This window comes from Hippopotamus amphibius, chromosome 6 (genome assembly GCF_030028045.1).
Source record: "Hippopotamus amphibius kiboko isolate mHipAmp2 chromosome 6, mHipAmp2.hap2, whole genome shotgun sequence".
Taxonomy (NCBI): domain Eukaryota; kingdom Metazoa; phylum Chordata; class Mammalia; order Artiodactyla; family Hippopotamidae; genus Hippopotamus; species Hippopotamus amphibius.
Genome location: NC_080191.1, coordinates 47,877,649 through 47,894,887, shown reverse-complemented (window position 1 = coordinate 47,894,887; position 17,239 = coordinate 47,877,649). Strand labels below are relative to the sequence as shown.

Here is a 17,239-nt window from a genome sequence, read left to right as displayed (position 1 = left end):
GTTGGATGGTGGAGAAATTCTCCACCATGAAGTAGCCCTCCCAGCTACAGGTGAGCCTCTGCTGATGGGCAGGTGCACAGAAGGAGTTGAGTGCCCACTGTAGGCAGGAGGCCTGGCGCAGGTGGTACCCTTGTTGGGAGGGCTGCAGGGACTGCACGTCCCCTGCCTGTGGCTGGGGCAGAGCAATACTAAATGTCCTCGTACCCACACAGCTGACCACTGGGGCAGCAGCTGGAATGAGTAAGTGGAGTCTCATCCTCCTGTGATGTCCCTTCAGCGTCCTTTACTGAGAAAGCTCAACACTATCCTTAACGTGAAGGAGAAATACTCAAAAAGAGCATGAGGTTTTTTTTTGGGGGGGCGGTGGTGAGCGGTCACAGGTCTGGTGGGAGTGCACAAACTGAATGATGGGAGCCTGTGATTCAAGAATGTGCCAGAGGTCAAGCCGTTCTCAATGACCATGAGACCCAGGGGTGCCCGGGCAGGAAGCTCCTAGGTGGCTGCGACAAAAGTCAGGGGAGTTGAGGAGAAAAAAAAATTACTGTGAGGAGTGAATTTCATATACTAATGTGACTGTAAATTCCTGGGAGCAAAAAAAAAGAAAATTAAAAAAGAAATTGGAACCAAAATACACAGAAGCACAGGTTCTTAAAAAAATCAGAGATATACTAGAAACCTATCAATTAAGTGTATCAATATAAAATGTATGTTGATAAAGCAACAAATAGTAACTGAGTGCCTTGCATCAACAGAAATATAAACAATGGCATTTTCCTTTCAGTTACATTAAAGTAATGCATCTTCTTTTGACCCTGCCACATTTCTGTTCTCATAAACATACAAAGTATGTGTCAAAAGCTAATAAACAGCAAAAACGCATCAGTAGCCAAGGCTGTACATGGACAGAACAACAACAAAAATAATGAATGTACCCCATAAAGGGGTAAAGACAGTCTTATCACTTTTATTCTGGGTGGGATAATGAAGGAAAATCCAAAATCCTCTCAAGTTCCAACAGGTATTAAAAATACACATTTCTTCTTCTAAACACAGTGTTCATCTGGAAAATTCTCCTGAGAGATTCTAATTCAATACCACCTATTAAGAAATCAAAATAAATTTAAAGTGTAAAATAAAGAAGAAACAACCTGAGTTCTAAAAATGCAGAAAACAGAAAATACATATTTTATGTTGCTTCATAAAGTACATTAACTTTGAAAGCTAGCAATTAACTTCCTCACCGGAATAACAAATAAATGAAAATAATCTGTTGTTGGTTAGAAATCAGAAAGTATACTAAATTTTATATCAGGAAGCATACTAAAATTTATACCAAATTTTAAAGATAGCTGGGAAAAACAACTTTATGAAAAACTGTCTTGCTTAGTTATAGCATATTAAATTTAGCATAAAAAACCTGTTTATAAATTTCTAAGTGATTCCAAATAAGATTTTTCTGAGAAGTAGTTTTAAAAATCAGAACCATTAACAATAACTTTATTTGAAATAATTACCACAGGGCTTTAGGAAAATCAAATGCTTACTTATGGTTTCTAAGAGTTAATATGTAAACAGTGCAGAATTCGACCACTTGCCAGTGAGAAAGCCCTAGGGTGGACCACACTGGGAGTTGACCCTAAGAAAGTGCCTTAACTTAATAGCTTCTTCAAATAACTAGTAGTGATATTTTAACGGCAATTTTGGTAGGTAAAGAAGGAAGAGAAGGAGAGAAGAAAGGAGGGTGGGAAATAAAGGGAAAGGAAAATACGTTAAATGATCTTTGGGAAAAAAGCTTTATGCAATGTTGTCTTACTCCATCTGGGCTCTGTAATAGAAATACCATACACTGGGTGGTTTATAAACTAGGAAATTTATTTCTTACAGTTCTGGAGGCTGGGAAGTCCGAGATCAAGGTGCTGGCAGATTTGGCGTCTGGTGAAGACCTGCTTTCTGGTTCATAGATGGCTGTCTTTTTGGTGCTTCCTTACATGGCAGAAGGGCCAAAAGACCTCTGTGGGGTCTCTTTTCTAAGGGCACTAATCTCATTCACTAGGGCTGCATTATCACGACCTAATCAACCCAAAGTTTCACCTCCTAATACCATTACCTTGAGGGTTATGATTTCAACATACAAATTTCAGCGGAGGGGGACACAAAAATTTAGTCCATAGAAAACATCAAGTTGTAACATGCTCACACGTTCTGAAGGAAAAAATATATATACACTTCACTCAATATTACATCGATGTTCAACTTACAGTCAGTAACTCTCTTGATCAGAATATAGCAGCTGATGGTTGATGTTTCAAACTGGTAAATGCTATTGATAGAAGGAATCACATAGTTGAGAATACGGTGGGCAAATAAGAGCTAATCTAGCAGTTTTTTCTATCGTAGCTGACATCAGATGCTAGAACTGAATTGAAAATAGTATCTAGAGATGTTCATCAAATTATGTCACATTTACAGATTGACCACGAGGAAGCTTATATACAGTATATATAACATCTGCCTCAGCTTTTTGAAAAGAAAATCCATTACTGACATTAAGCCCAGGACAGAATATACTTTTGAGACAACAAAATATTATGAATGAAATCTCCTCAAATGCCAAACTAGAAAAATCTTTCTTTTTAGTGACCTTTTTTTCCTTTGTTATGCTGTAATCACACCAATCAGTATACCCAACAGGGTTTACAGATAGGGACAAAGGCCTCTGCCCAAGACTCTTTATCCAGGTAGAAGCCCCAAATCCCAAACACTGGCGGAAGAAGCGATAAGCCACTAAGATAACTGAGTCCAAGGGGTTCATGAGCTACTAAAACATATAATTTTTTTTCTTTATCTTAAGTGAAGCCTCCACAGTTTTGTAAAGCTCGCCTTCCTCTGGGAGTATAGGAAGCCTAGTGCTTCAGTGCTCGTCTCCTCTACCCACAGTATGTGCATCTATTATGGTCAGGACTAGCTGCCGGTAAGCTTTTGGACTAGTGGTTTTTACCCATGCACAGAAGTGGATTTTACTCCACTTAACTCAAGTATTGCTCTAGAGATGGATACCTCTTGAGAGGGAAGCATATTATGAAAATTATTCCATACTTTTGAATTGCTTAGTCTTCAAAAATCTTGGATTTAAAGATATATGTGGCAAAGTTTATGATGTGTTTGATATTTAAATTGAGCACATATGGGCAAAAATCTAAGCTGGTCTGTGGCCAGAATGCTCCCAGACATGAGCTTAGAAATGTGTTACTAAATGATGAAGAGAAAGTACCAAGAAAATTCTTTCTTAGGAACACTCTCCAGGAGCTCCGTATAGGAGTGGCATTGGCAGTGTTTTTATTTAGATCTCTCAATTCCCTCTTTGTTGTAAAACTCTTAATAGGATATTATGATTTAGTTACTTATTAACATTACCAATCATAATGCAACATAAATCATAGGTCTTGGGGTTATGTCACTAAATTAATTTCTTTGTTTAATACATTTTTATTTTTTATGTTGTTACAGTAAGAACACAACATGAAGTCTACCCTCTTATCAAATTTTACGTGTACCATACAGTATTATTAACTGAGGCACAATGCTGTAAAACAGGTCTCTAGAACTTATTCGCCTTCCATAACTGAAACTTCCTACCCGTTGATTAGCCACGGCTCATTCCCCACTCTGCCCACCCCCTAGCAACCACCATTCTACTCTGTCCTATGACTGTGATTATTTCAGATACCTCGTATAAGTGGGATCGCGCAGTATTTGTCGGTGACTGGCTTATTTCACTTAGCATAATGTGTCAAGCTACTAAACTAAGTTCTTTAAATTGAATATAGTCAGCATGTGAAAAAGCTCTCTACAGATAAATGACAACAGAAGCATGCTTACATAAACTATTTTCTGGAAGGTGTCTTTTATGTAGAAAAACTGGCCCCTGTCTGAAGTCCAATCATCAGGTCTGTCTTACCTCAATGTTGAAAGCATACTGTAAATAATGTATACATCTATTTTACTGTTATAATCTCTGTGGACCCAAATTCCTTTGGTGTGTTTCTAAATCAGTATGTTTTTAGGTAGTAAATTTAGAGGCTGAGATGACTATTTCTATTTGAACATAATCATGAAACATTCTGCATAGGACTGCACGTAACCAGCTCCAGTGATGCCCGAATCATCTTTGTGCCTAAATCAATCCCTGATAGGGAAATTCTTTAAATCTTTCAGGTCATGAGGACAACATTTACTAAAAATATATATGTGTGAGTGTATGTGTGTGTGTTCACCAGTCACCACAGTGAACAGGTTGTAAAGGCTATACATGAAATACACCCCAATCAAATTTTACACTCAAAATCATGAGATGGTACATTTTTCCAAAAGCGTGCTATATTAATAAAATGATCATCTATATGGTAGTCTATGACATGTAATGTGCTTTTATATAGCTGTTCTGCAAGTTGACCTCTCCCCCTTTCCCACTGAATAGTCCTTTTGTCTCTTTGCTGGTTCCTCCCTAACTTTTCAACCTCTAAACTCTGCGTACCCCAGGGCTCAGACATCGGACCGCTTCTCTTTTCCAGCCACATTCACTACTCCGAAGCTCTGATCCAGTCTCCTGACTTTGAATACCATCTCTGTGATAAGGACTCCTATCCACATTTACATCTCTAGCCCAGACCTCTCTCCCTTGAATTCCGACTATCTATTCGACATCCTCATTTGAACATTTCAAGTAGGAATCTGAAACTTCACCATCAAATAGGTCCAACATCAAACTCCTTGTGTGCCCCGACAAATCTGCTCCTCCCACAGTCATCCTCATCTCCATGTATGGCAACTCTGACTTCACAGTAACACACCCCCCAAGCTCATGTAAGTCATTAGCAGATCCTGATGGCTCTATTTTTAAAAATCGTCTCCAGAATCTGATGCTTTGTACCACTTCTACTGCTACCTCCACGGTCCGTGTCACCACCAACTCTCCCCTAGATTGCTAGAAAAGCTCCCATCTGACCACCTTGCTTTTCTGCTCTTCTCCACTCTATGCAGCAGCCAGAATGAGGCTGTGACACTCTAGACAGTGCCATACAGAGTGAAGTAAGTCAGAAAGAGAAAATTAAATATCATATAATAACACATACATGTGGAATCTAGAAAAATGGTATAAATGATCTTATTTGCAAAGCAGAAACAGAGACACAGACAGGGAACAAATGCATGGATACCAAGGGGGAAAGGGGTGGGGAGGGAGGAATTGGGAGACTGGTATTGACACATACACATTACTGATACTATGTATAAAATAGACAACTGAGGGGAACATACTGTACAGCACAGGGAACTCACTGTGGTGACCTAAGTGGGAGGGAAGTCCACAAGGGAGGGGATGTCTGTATGTGTGAGGCTGATTCATTTTGTTGTGCAGTGGAGGCTAACACAACTTGTAGAGCAACCATACTCCAATAAAAATTAATAAAAAAAAGAATGAGGCTGTGAAAAGTCAGGCCATGTCACTCTGCTCAAAGTCCTTCAAAGCTTCCTATCTCATGTGCAGGAAAAGCCAAAGTCTTCAACTGCATGTCTCACAAGGCCCTTCCCTGTTTCCTGCCACTGGCCCCCTCTCGCACCCTGCTCCAGGCCCCCTCATCTCCTCTTTGGGGACTCTAAACGTGCTGTTGCCTTGAACCACTTCCTCACTGTCTCCATTCAAATATTAGCTTGTAGTGAGGCCTTCCCTGCAACTCTCTGTAAAATGGCCACCCCTCCTCCCCAGGGACACTCCCTAGCTCCCTTCACTGCATTTTTTTTTTCTTCACAAGAAACAAGTTTTTTTATATCCTCCCCTTTCTCCCACTAGAATCTGATCTCCACGAGGGCTAGGATGTGTTGTATATGTTATTCCCTGGTGCTCAGTAAACACTTCCCAAATGAATGAATGAATGATCAAATGTTAACACTTTTTATCTTCTTGCTTAGAATACAGGGGCCTGTCCTGCTCAAAATCATTCAACAAGTATGTTTTTTAAAGGCTGACTGTAAACCCAGGTCTTTTGATGGAAAGCCAATCCTCTTTCTACCAAGCCTTGCTAATTAACTTGAAATACCACATTCTTACCATCTCAGGGGGTGGGCCTGGTTTTCTTATTACTCACTTTTAACCCCAAATATCTACTAGTGCATGTCTCAGCAGAAGAGCATAAAAAATGTTCACTAAAAGCACAGAGAAGAATTTTACCCAGAAAAGATGGTAACCACTTCCTGTCTAGACCCTGAACCCATTAGGACAAAGGTTACATTTTATTCCTTCCCAAATCACCAGTGCTTGGTTCAGTGCGTGGAGCAAGGCTGGAGCTAAATGTACGTTCCATCAAGGCAGAGAAAGGCTGGAGCTAAATGTACGTTCAATCAAGGCAGAGAACCACATCAAGCTAACCCTAACCAGGACCATGGAAATGCTGACAGTACAGCTGACAGGTGTCACGGCGTTCTGCCCCTTGCTCATTCACGGAGCAGCCAGGACACCTGATGGAAACTGCTACTTTACGAATCTACAGATGTGATAAATGAAGGCTGTAGGCTTGCTCTTCAGCAAAAATTATATTCTTGGTCAATGACACTGTGGTCAACAACAGGTGCTTTGTGCCAAGACCTTTGCCTGGTTTTTAACAATCTTGTGTCTAACTACCACAAGAGTCCTTTGAGATAGATACTGTATCACCATTTTACAAACTGTAACTATATCACAATGAGAGGTGGAGTGACTTCCTCAAGCTTGCATACATTCCTGGACCAGTCAGTCTTGGAATTAGACCTCTTGACTTCTACACAATGCTTTATTTGCTCACACAAAAGCTTCTTTTAAATATGAAAGGCAACAGACATTATGATGTATTTGCCTTGCCTCCCAAGGTATTAATGAGTGCAAACATTCTGGTTCTGAAACTTACAGCTTTCTATGACATTTCTCCACATTCTTTCACATTTACTTAATTCTCACTTCAACATTGTAATAGTAATGGGCACTTCCAAGTGTACAACCTTTCAGGGATGTAATCTGAACAGACGAATCAAAAGTCTTTAAAAAACGCTTTTATAAATCATCTTACTGGGTCACAGAAACTTATGGGTGAGAATGTTTCTTTCACTGGAGTTTATACTATTAACAAGCTGGAAATTGTTAAACTGACCAACATGACATATTTAAAACTTGAAAGAATGATGGGATGTTGAACAATAGTTAACAACTTGAGAAAATACGCATATAATCAAGCGTGAGAAACGAATAACAAAAAATAACCGCAGACAACTGTAGTTAGTAATACTGTATTGCTTATTTGAAAGTTGCAAAGATAAGGATCTCAAAAGTTCTCACCCCCCCCCCCCCCCCACACACACACACAAAGTAACCATAAGCACAACGGCAACAACTAATATAAATGAATGCTGATTGTGTGCCAGGCACTGAGCTGGGCTCTCTACTAACCCATCTCATTTAATCCTCACAATAACCCCAGGAGCCCGGGACGCCAATAATCTCGATTTTACAGATGGAGGAATACAGGCCCAGAAAAGTATTTTATATAGAGTATGATCTCAAGTTTACATAATAAAACATACAAAGAAATAATGAATACAGCTTTTAGCCAGGATTCTTGAAGCAACTGATGGACATGACAGTCTAAGGGTGTCAGTAAACCAGGATACTATGTTCTAGTGATCGACTACCAGTAAGCTGACATCCACTGAAAATTTTACCATAGTGTAACCGACTTTTTCAAGTGGAAAAATACACACAGCCTGAACATTTTATTCAAATTATAACTCACTATGTCTAATCGGGAATAAAATAAAAATAACGCTGGCCTCATATGTGCTTGTATTCTCTTTCTCTCCCTGCCACCACTTCCACCCTTGTGCATTTTCTTTCCCACACATTTTAAAGTGGAATTAGAGAAGTTTTTCCATTCATATTTCTGAGAACTTGTTGAAAATTTGTACCAAAAACAGCAAGCTAAAGCATAAACTAATTATGTCAAAGGTTCTCGCAGTGTTTCCCCTTAGGAATTACCTAGCTTTGTTTTAAAGTAGTTATACTGTTTTTCAGGAGAAAAAAAACGGGCACTAAATTTACTATCCCTATAAGAGTTTTGAAAACAGATAAGTTTTGATAACTCAGCTTGAAGATATACTTTCTATGAACTTTCCTGCTATTCAGGGACATGAAGTAGATGAAGCAGTTATCTGTGTGTTTGGGTTAATTGTTAGGTTGGGATTTGGACTGTACTCAGATTAAGTTACGAAAATGTTTACAGTGAGTCTCTGTCCTAAGAGGACTCACAGAATTGACAAGTTGTGCCAGTACTTACAGTGTGACAGACACACTGACTGAATTAGCCTTGGGGGAAAAAGATCTTAAAAAAGCATTTAAAATTGTGGCTACCTGTATAGCCTGGGCTACTTTCTGGAAGGGAAATGTAGATTTCTTAATATATGTGGAAATACATAGGGCAGAACCTGGTTCTCCAACTTATCTCTTTCTAAGCTCTGATATTTATTTATTTATGTGCTCACCATCCCAAATCACTACCATTTTATCACAAGCAGAAGACTAGCTCACACTGTTTGGCAAATGCTTTTACATCAACTTGGTATGCATTTTAATTCCAGTCCACCTAGTCGACTATTACTCATCCTTCAAGACCCACTCCTCTCTCCCCTTGATAAGGCACAGCGGGAGGGATGACATACACCTTGGTGCCAAGATTTTATATCATATATTGGTCTATCCTTGAATTTATGTCACTGTATTTAGGTGCTTGTTTCTGTCTGGCTGCCCTAGAAGACTGTGAGCTTTTCCTGAAGAGGAGCATAATGTTTCATTCATTTCCTTTTTTTAAATTTTTATTATAAAATTTATTTATTTATTTATTTATTTATTTATTTATTTATTTATTTTAAGCTCTTTATTGGAATATAATTGCTTTACACTGTTGTGCCAGTTTTTTTTCTGTACACCAAAGTGAATCAGCTGTATTTATACATATATCCCCATATGCCCTCCCTCCCGTGACTCCCTCCCACCTTCCCTATCCCAGCCCTCTAAGTCATCTCCCATCTTCGAGTGGATCTCCCTATGTTATGCAGCAACTTCCCACTAGCTATTTTACATTTGGTAGTGTATATATCAATGCTATTCTCTCACTTCATCCCAGCGAGATTCATAGGTCCAGTTCATCTGCTTGAGTACTCAGCTGACCTTAGGAAAGTTCTTTTTATACTCTAAACTTCAGTTTCCTCTTCTGTAAAATGGTCATAAGAATATATACCACACAGATTTACCGTGAAGAGTCAATGAGATCTTGCACATGGAAGTGCCTGCAACCTAGGCTCTCAATGACTGCTGACTTGAATTGCTACAACACACATCAAAATAGTAAGTCTTCACTGAGCAAAATGCCCAAGACTTAGATCCTCAATACCTGTTATCAAATGAGTAAATATAATAAACAGAAACCAACGGGTGTAGACCAGCCGTTCTCTCAGTTACAAGAACTTTAAGGATATAATGAAAGCTATGGCTTTTCTCCCCCCTGTGCACACATACTCAATTCTGTGTGGAATTTCAGGGAATCTCCAAAGCCCCTAAAGTTCAGTCATGGTCCCTTAACTATACAGACATCAGAACAAGGCCCTACCGTAGACAGTCCTGTATACACACCAAATAACCTTGGTCCAGATAATTCACTTTCCTTCTCTGACTGCTACAGTGTCAGTTCACCCTAAACTGCACAAGACTCTGGCCACCCTTCAGGCTGGGTAAAACATCTATGAAAGACTCTCAACTGTGAAGTGTCCTCTCCTGGGATGCGGACAGAGGGAAACCAAAACGCAAAGATCCTGCTTTGCTGGATTGTTTTCTGGGATTTAACAGTATGTCTGAAAACAGAACTAGATTGAACCTGTCAACTTTAGGTTCTTCTCATTCATTGTAAAGGCAAATATTTACAAAATCAGGGTGGACTTTTGTCTCAAGCAGGGTTAGGATTTTGGTCAGAGAGCTCCTGGACACACAAAATAAGATGCTAATTCTTTCAAGTCTCCTCTAAGTTTGATGCACATATCTCTCTGGTCAAAATACAGCTTAATGCATTTATCACTCCATCCAAACCTCATAATGCTTATTTACATGTTCCGATATCAACTATAAATATTTTAACTCCCATACAGTTCTCTGCCTCTGGAGATCTGAGGGACAATCTCAGGAGAGCAATTGGTAACACTGGCTTCAGGGTTGCCAGGAATTTACCTGGAGATGATCTTTACTCTGCGGATTATTTCTCCACACATTATTTCTCTAGAGTTCCCTTGCATACACTTTAACAGCCCTCTCTCAGACCCAGAGTCAGGTGCTGCTGCTTCCCTGTTTTAAAAACACTTGTAATATGGTGCTCATCAAATCACACAGTAATTATCTGTTTCGCCATCTAAACTGTGAGAGGCCCATGGGCAGAGATGATGTCTTATTCATCTTTGCATCCTCAGGGCCTAACACAGTGCCCATTTATAAAAGCAACCGTGGAGAGAGAACACAAATGTTAAAGGCATGTTTCTTGCCTTCAAGAAGTTCAGAGAGGGGGGATCAAAATAGATAAACACAATGCAACATAACAGAGTCTAGACTGGCCCGGAAGGATGAGATAAGGTCTCCCTAGAGTGTGTCCTTATCTGAGTTGAGTTCTGGAGAATGAGTATGAGGCAGTCCCCAGAAGGAGGCTGACGGGTGAGGGGAGGGGTGTGCCTGTTCTGGGCAGAAGCAGCAGCACTTCTGGAGGGAGGGTAGAGTGATGGAAGGAACTGCAAGCAGTTCTGGAGAAGTAACATTGAGGGATAAGAGAAGCAGAGACAGGCTCCAGCATGACTAGGTTTAGAAAACCATGGTGAGGAGTTTGGCTTTTATGTTAAAGGAAAAATAGAAACACTGTGCAATTTTAAATAGAGGAGCAGCACATTTAGGAGAGCTCACCTTGAGAGCAGACAACAGATTGGAGTCAGAATATTGAAGGCCAGAGGAGCCAGAGAGGAGGTTGTTTAAGAAGGCTAGGTGTGAGGCAATAGGGGAACAGAAAGAAAAAAAAGCAGTGGATACAGAGAGGAAGACTGAGACTGGAAAATATTAAGGAGGAAGACTAGCCAGAATGTTGTTACTGGACACAGGAGGAGAAAGGAGAAAGAAGAGTCAATAACCACCTCCCGGTTTCAGGCCTACTGGAAAGGGTGCCACTCACCAAAATGCAGAGCCTGTTACAAAGTATCCGTTTTTGACATATTAATTTTAAGGTGTCATTGGGGCACTTAAAGGAGCTAGACAGAGGTGTTTGTAGCATAGGATATTTCAAGACAGCCTTCGAAAACCTCAGAATACTGATTTATCAATGAAGCTACAGAGGTGAATGAGTTCCACTAGAATGAGAGTTCACAATGAGAAAACAAGACTGAAAACAAGGCTGGCCATGTGCAATACCAACATTTACGGGACAAAGAAAGCCTGGAAAATGGCCTGAGGAAGAGTGTCAGAGAGGGAAGAGAAAGACCAGGAGAGGATGGTGAACATCAAGGAAGCCATGACAGAAAAGCTCCACAGAGAAGGAGTATTTCAATAACCTCAGACGTTGAAAAGAAGCTGGAGAAGTACAAATGTTTTCACTGAATCTGACAATGAGGAGGTTTTGTGTCTTGATGAGAAGAGCAATTTCAATAGACTTCAGGAGTCAGGAGCCAGTATGAGAAGTGAGTTATAGCTGAGACACTGAAGTCAGTGAATAAGAAATATTCTGTCCCAAAGCATCTCTGGGGAAGGGAAAAAAAATAGACGAGTAATTAAAGGGAATTCCAAGAGACTTCTGAAACTCTGAAACAGTATGCTCTCACTGACTCATGCATGATTTACTAAATTTTGAAGATTTTTAAAAAATTTAACGGGAAACCCACTTGATGGTAAATCCAACAAATTTGTCGCTTAGTCACCGGGATAATATTTTGATCATTACTTGTAAAATTTTCAGTCTCTGGCGATTGCTGAAGCTAAGTTAAAGATATAGGAAGGTAGGTCCAGGATATAATTTATTTGTTTAGAAATGCACTTTTACTTCATGTCAATGAATGCAGTTCAGATACTTAAAATACACATTGGTTTCTTCATTCAACTATGCAGTTACCCAAGGCAGTAAGTCAGCCTGCTTCTCAATATTCTCTGTCATTCCTCCCACACCCATCTGCTGCTTTTAAGATTTCCAGAGATTCCATCTGGACAAGACATACTGCACCTCACCTACCTCAAACCACCAACCAAAAAAACCCCACACCTCCTCCTCAAGGCACAAGGGCACTTCCTCTCTTCAGCTTCAAAATAGTTTCTCCGTAACATTTTGTTTAAGGTTGTGAGTCTAAAGGAAGATTTTGCTTCTATACAAACTAGAAGCAGCTCTCTAACTAAAAGAAGGGCACATAACTAGGAATAAAGCTAATGAAAGGTGTGCAAGACCACCACAGAGAAAACCACTAAACTTTACTGAGATAAGGTCAAAGGAGTCCTAAAGAAATGGAGGAATATACTATGTTCCTGGAAGGTACTATATTGTAAAATGTGAATTCTCCCTAAATTGATAACATTCAATGTTATTTCAATTATTAACCTAATTTTTGTGTTAAAAATGGCAAGCTGATTCTAAAATTAAATGGAAATGCAAAAGGCCAAGAGGAATAAAAACAATCTTGAAGAATAAAGTTGGAGGACTTACACTACCAGATATCAAGAATTAATTTATAGTTACCATAATTATAAGTGTGTGGCATTGGTGCAAGAATAAGTAGACCAATGGAACAGAAGAGAATCCAGACACAAGCCAACACACAAACAGTCCCCTGATCTATAACAAAGTTGCCATTGCCATTCTTTGGGCAAAAGAACAGATATCCATATGAGAGAAAATGATCTTTGACCCCTACCTCACACCACACACAAAAAGCACTACCAGATGGATCATAAATGTGAAAGGTGAAATGACAAAACTTCTAGAATATAGCAGAGGGGAATATCTTCATGATCGAGGATTACATAACTATTTCTTAAAAGGAGAAACGAAAGCATGTATGGTAGTGGAAAAGATTAATAAATTAAGCTTCACTGAAAGTAAGAACTTCAGTTGATCAAAAGACACCATGAAGAGTGAAGACAATTTATTCTGAAAGAAAATGTATTTGTAATATACATACTTGTGAAATAGGACTATATATATGTGTGTGTGTATATGTATATAAATATGCATATATATATATATTTTAAAAGCCTCCTGCAAATCATGAAAGAAGACTACCCAAATTTTTTTAAATGACAGGACTTTAATGGGAACTGCATAAAAGAGGATATTCAAATGGCCAATAAGCAAATAAAAAATTGTAACATTATTAGTGATTAGAGAAATATAAATTAAAACACAATGAAGTATTAATGTATAACCCCAAGAATAGCTAAATTAAAATAATAAAAGAAAATAAATTTAAAAAAATTGACACTATAAAGTGTTAGTGAAGATATAGAATAACTGGAACTTTTAAACACTGCTAGCAGCAATGTAAAATTTTAAAGCCACTGTGGAAAACTGTTTGGCAGTATCTACCAGGCTAAACATAGGTGTAGTCTATATTAACCCAGCAATGCTACTCCTAGGCAGACATACACGTGCAACAAACACATACACCAGCATGTTCATAGATGCATTGTTCTTAATAGCTTAAAACTGAATCTAACCCAAAAGTGTATCAGCAATAGAACAGATAGTAAATTTTAAAATACACAAAATAGAATTGTACACAGCAATGAAAAAGAAGAAATTACTGCTACATGCAAACACATGGATGAACCACACAGATACAATACTGAGCAAAAGAAGCTGAACCGAAAAAAACAGCACAAAAGCATGATTCCATTTCTACAGAAACCAAGAACAGGCAGCATGAGTCTATAGTGATAGAGGCCATAAGAGAGGTTACCTTTGAGGGGGTGATGATATGGAGGGGCCAAGGATGGCTTCTGGGGTGCCAGTATTTGATATCTTGATCTGGGTGGTGGTTACACAGATATGTTCCCTTTGTAAATGTTTTTTGAGCTACTCATGTAAGATCCGTGCACTTAGTATTTCATTGTCTTGGAAAATAAACAAACAAACAAACAAAACAAATGAGTGAGTGAGTGAATAAATTTATAAATAAATGGGACACAGTAACAAGGTATGGTCAAGTGTATGGAATCATGGCATTCCACACTAACACACCTATAGTCCAGAGGTTTAAAAGGTATTACTAACAGTAAATATCTTAGAAAGTTAAGTACCTATGTGTACACCACATACATGTGTCTGTTTGAAACTGGCAAAGGCAAGTGTTAATATCCTCATGTATAGTTAAAAGTGTAATTTTATACACCTGAACCAGGTTCTGGGTCCCAACCACCTGAAGTTGTTAAGTGAGAATTCTCTGAGCTGCAAACTGCCCTTCTGCTTTGTATTCCTAAAAACAGAGGTTAGATCAGGGAAAAGGAAAAGCAAGGAGTTCTATTTCGCTTGTTGCACTACCAAACAGACACCACAAATGACCATCACAGAGAGAAGATGTTTTCCCTTCCAGGTATTTTCGCTTGGTTTTAGGTTTCTCAAGACACTGTCTTAAATTGAGTAAATTTTTCTTGAATGCTATGTAGCAAGTAGGAAATCTTACTTTCATTTTACCATTATTAGTAGACTAAACCTGGAATGTTCTCAAACCAGGTTTGAGTCTAGAGCCTCTAATTCACTTTACAATAATCTTATGCAGTAAAGACAGTAGAGCAAAGCCACCACGGAGTCACCTCTGACCACATAGGATATGATCTTCCCTGTACTCTGAAAACACTTTTTACTTAACTGTAAACTCATAGATGTAATTCAGCATGAAAGCTTTTGTGCAGCCATTCTGACAAGTCTACACGTTTAAGCAAAACATATAACTCCAGTTAAAACAACAATTCAAAGCAAATAAATTTCCAGAGGGAAGTTTTCTGTAAAACCATGCTGTCCATCATCTATTTAACCAGATCGTGAATTTAATGAAAGTGTTTGTCCTTCATTTCCCTCCTTCAGAAGAAACATAACCAACCAAACACAAAGAACCACAGGAACCAAAACACACAAAAGATGTTAGGATAAAAGCGTTTCCAAGTTATCACAGTGTAAGGATACTTTAGTGATTTCCAAGTTTTCAGAAAAGACTTGTAACTCATAGGTTCTGAGAACCAGTACTACAGAAAATATCCCTCCCACCTCTGATTCAGAATTCTTCTCCCCTTCCTTGTGTCCTTCTGAGTCATCTTGTCCCCTTTGGAGTCTTCAGTAAGGCCCCTTCCCTCTGCTTTTCAGCCACTTGGAACAAAGGCTAAATGGTAAGTAAACAAATGCTGAGGTTTCCACATACGGCCAATTGGCATATTTAACTGCTTGCACTTGGAGGTGGGGAAGTTTTCCAATTTACTTTTAAGGACCCACATTTTCACTTCTAGTTTGAAAATATCTCAGTTCACTCATAATATCACTAGGATGTTGTATAGCTGGTTCCCACAATCCAGATGGTAGATGCCTGAGTCTATGGCAATGTTTTAGATAAGTTATCACTTTGCTCTGTCCAAATAAATTGTCCACTTAGGTTATTTACTCATGACACATTTCTACAATGTGTAGGCATCTTTATATTGAAATGAATCTTTGACTGTATTTGTTCATCAATAAAAAATTGCTTTTTTCCCCCTCAAAAAAATCTTAACTGAATGTACAGATTTTATTGTCAAGGAAGGCTTTCCTAGAACAGTGATATAAATTTTCACTTGCCTGTAGATACCATGAAAATTGTTATGTTTGATACAACCTATACAAATTTTATTGTAAACGAAGGCTTTCCTAGAACAGTGGTATAAAATTTTCACTTGTCTGTAGATACTATGAAAATTGTTACATTCAACGTTTTAAATACAAAAGTGCCTGAATGAAGGGCAGTGGTAGGATCTGGGGAGAAGAAGCAGTAATCAAAGGAAGCCACCCTGAACCTAAGCCAGGGTCAAAAATCACTAAACTGGAATAAGTTTGAGAATTGGGGGAATAAAATAAATGCTTTCCTAATTGAGAGATATCCAAGTGTTTACTGGTAGAAAACAGCATATTTACTTATTTATTCAATAAATATTTTGAGCCCTCCCTAAGTGTGCTGCTACACACTGTTTTATGGGATGAGGCTTTGGAAATGACCAGGATGTAGTCTCCGACCTCACTGAATGCAGGGTGAATTGGAAGAGACAGACAAGAAACAATAATACGTACGTTCGTTTTCTAGCACCCAAAACTGAAAGCCCTAAACAGCAAAAATACATTGTCTCATGATTCTGAAGGCTAGCAGTCTGAGGTCGAGGTTTCAGCTGACTGGTTGCTTCTGAGAGCTGTGAGAGGAAAGCTGTACCATGCTTCCCCCCGCCCAGCTTAGGGTGGTTTCCTGACAATCTTTGGTGTTCCTTGCTTGTAGAAGCATCACCCCAATCTCTGCCTTCATCTGCACACAGCACTCTCCCTGTGTGTGTCTGTGCCAAATTTTCCTTTCTTATAAGGATGCCAGTCATGCTGGATTAGGGGCCCACCCTGTGCCATTATGATTTCATCTTAACTAATCACATCCGCCATGACCCTATTTCTAAATAGGGTTTCATTCTTAGGTAGCGGACATCAGGATCTTGACGTAAGAATCTGGGGGGGACACAATTCAATCCATCACAGGTCAGAAAGAAAGGCATTCAGCGTCACTGGACTCATTCACCAGACTTTGGGAATCTTTGTAGAAAAGCTACCGTTTCCTTAATGGCCTCCATTCCTGCCACCTGTTTCCAGAAGTCAGTCCCCTGCTCCTGCCATCTGCCCCATTTGGAGGCTGGCTGCCCGCAAAACTAAAATCTCAGGAACGGCAGCTACTGCAGCGGAGTGCGCCCGAGAGCTGGAAAGCTGTGTGAAGGTCCTCGTGTTCTACTTTACTTCCAAAGCAAAGCCGTATGTCTGAACCCAGGCTACTGAAGCTTCAAAAAACAAACCAGGGAACTCAGTAACACGTTCCCCTACAGAAAACGATCCATTTCACTTGCGTTGCCAATTCAAGGATAGAATTGTGCTTGTGGACACATATT

The 17,239-nt window shown here is 39.2% G+C and overlaps 1 protein-coding gene across 1 annotated transcript in view; it reads right to left on the bottom strand.

Annotated features, from left to right (window-relative positions):
• The window catches only part of AIG1 (androgen induced 1), a 241,259-nt gene that overhangs the window by 189,524 nt on the left and 34,496 nt on the right, over window positions 1-17,239 (bottom strand).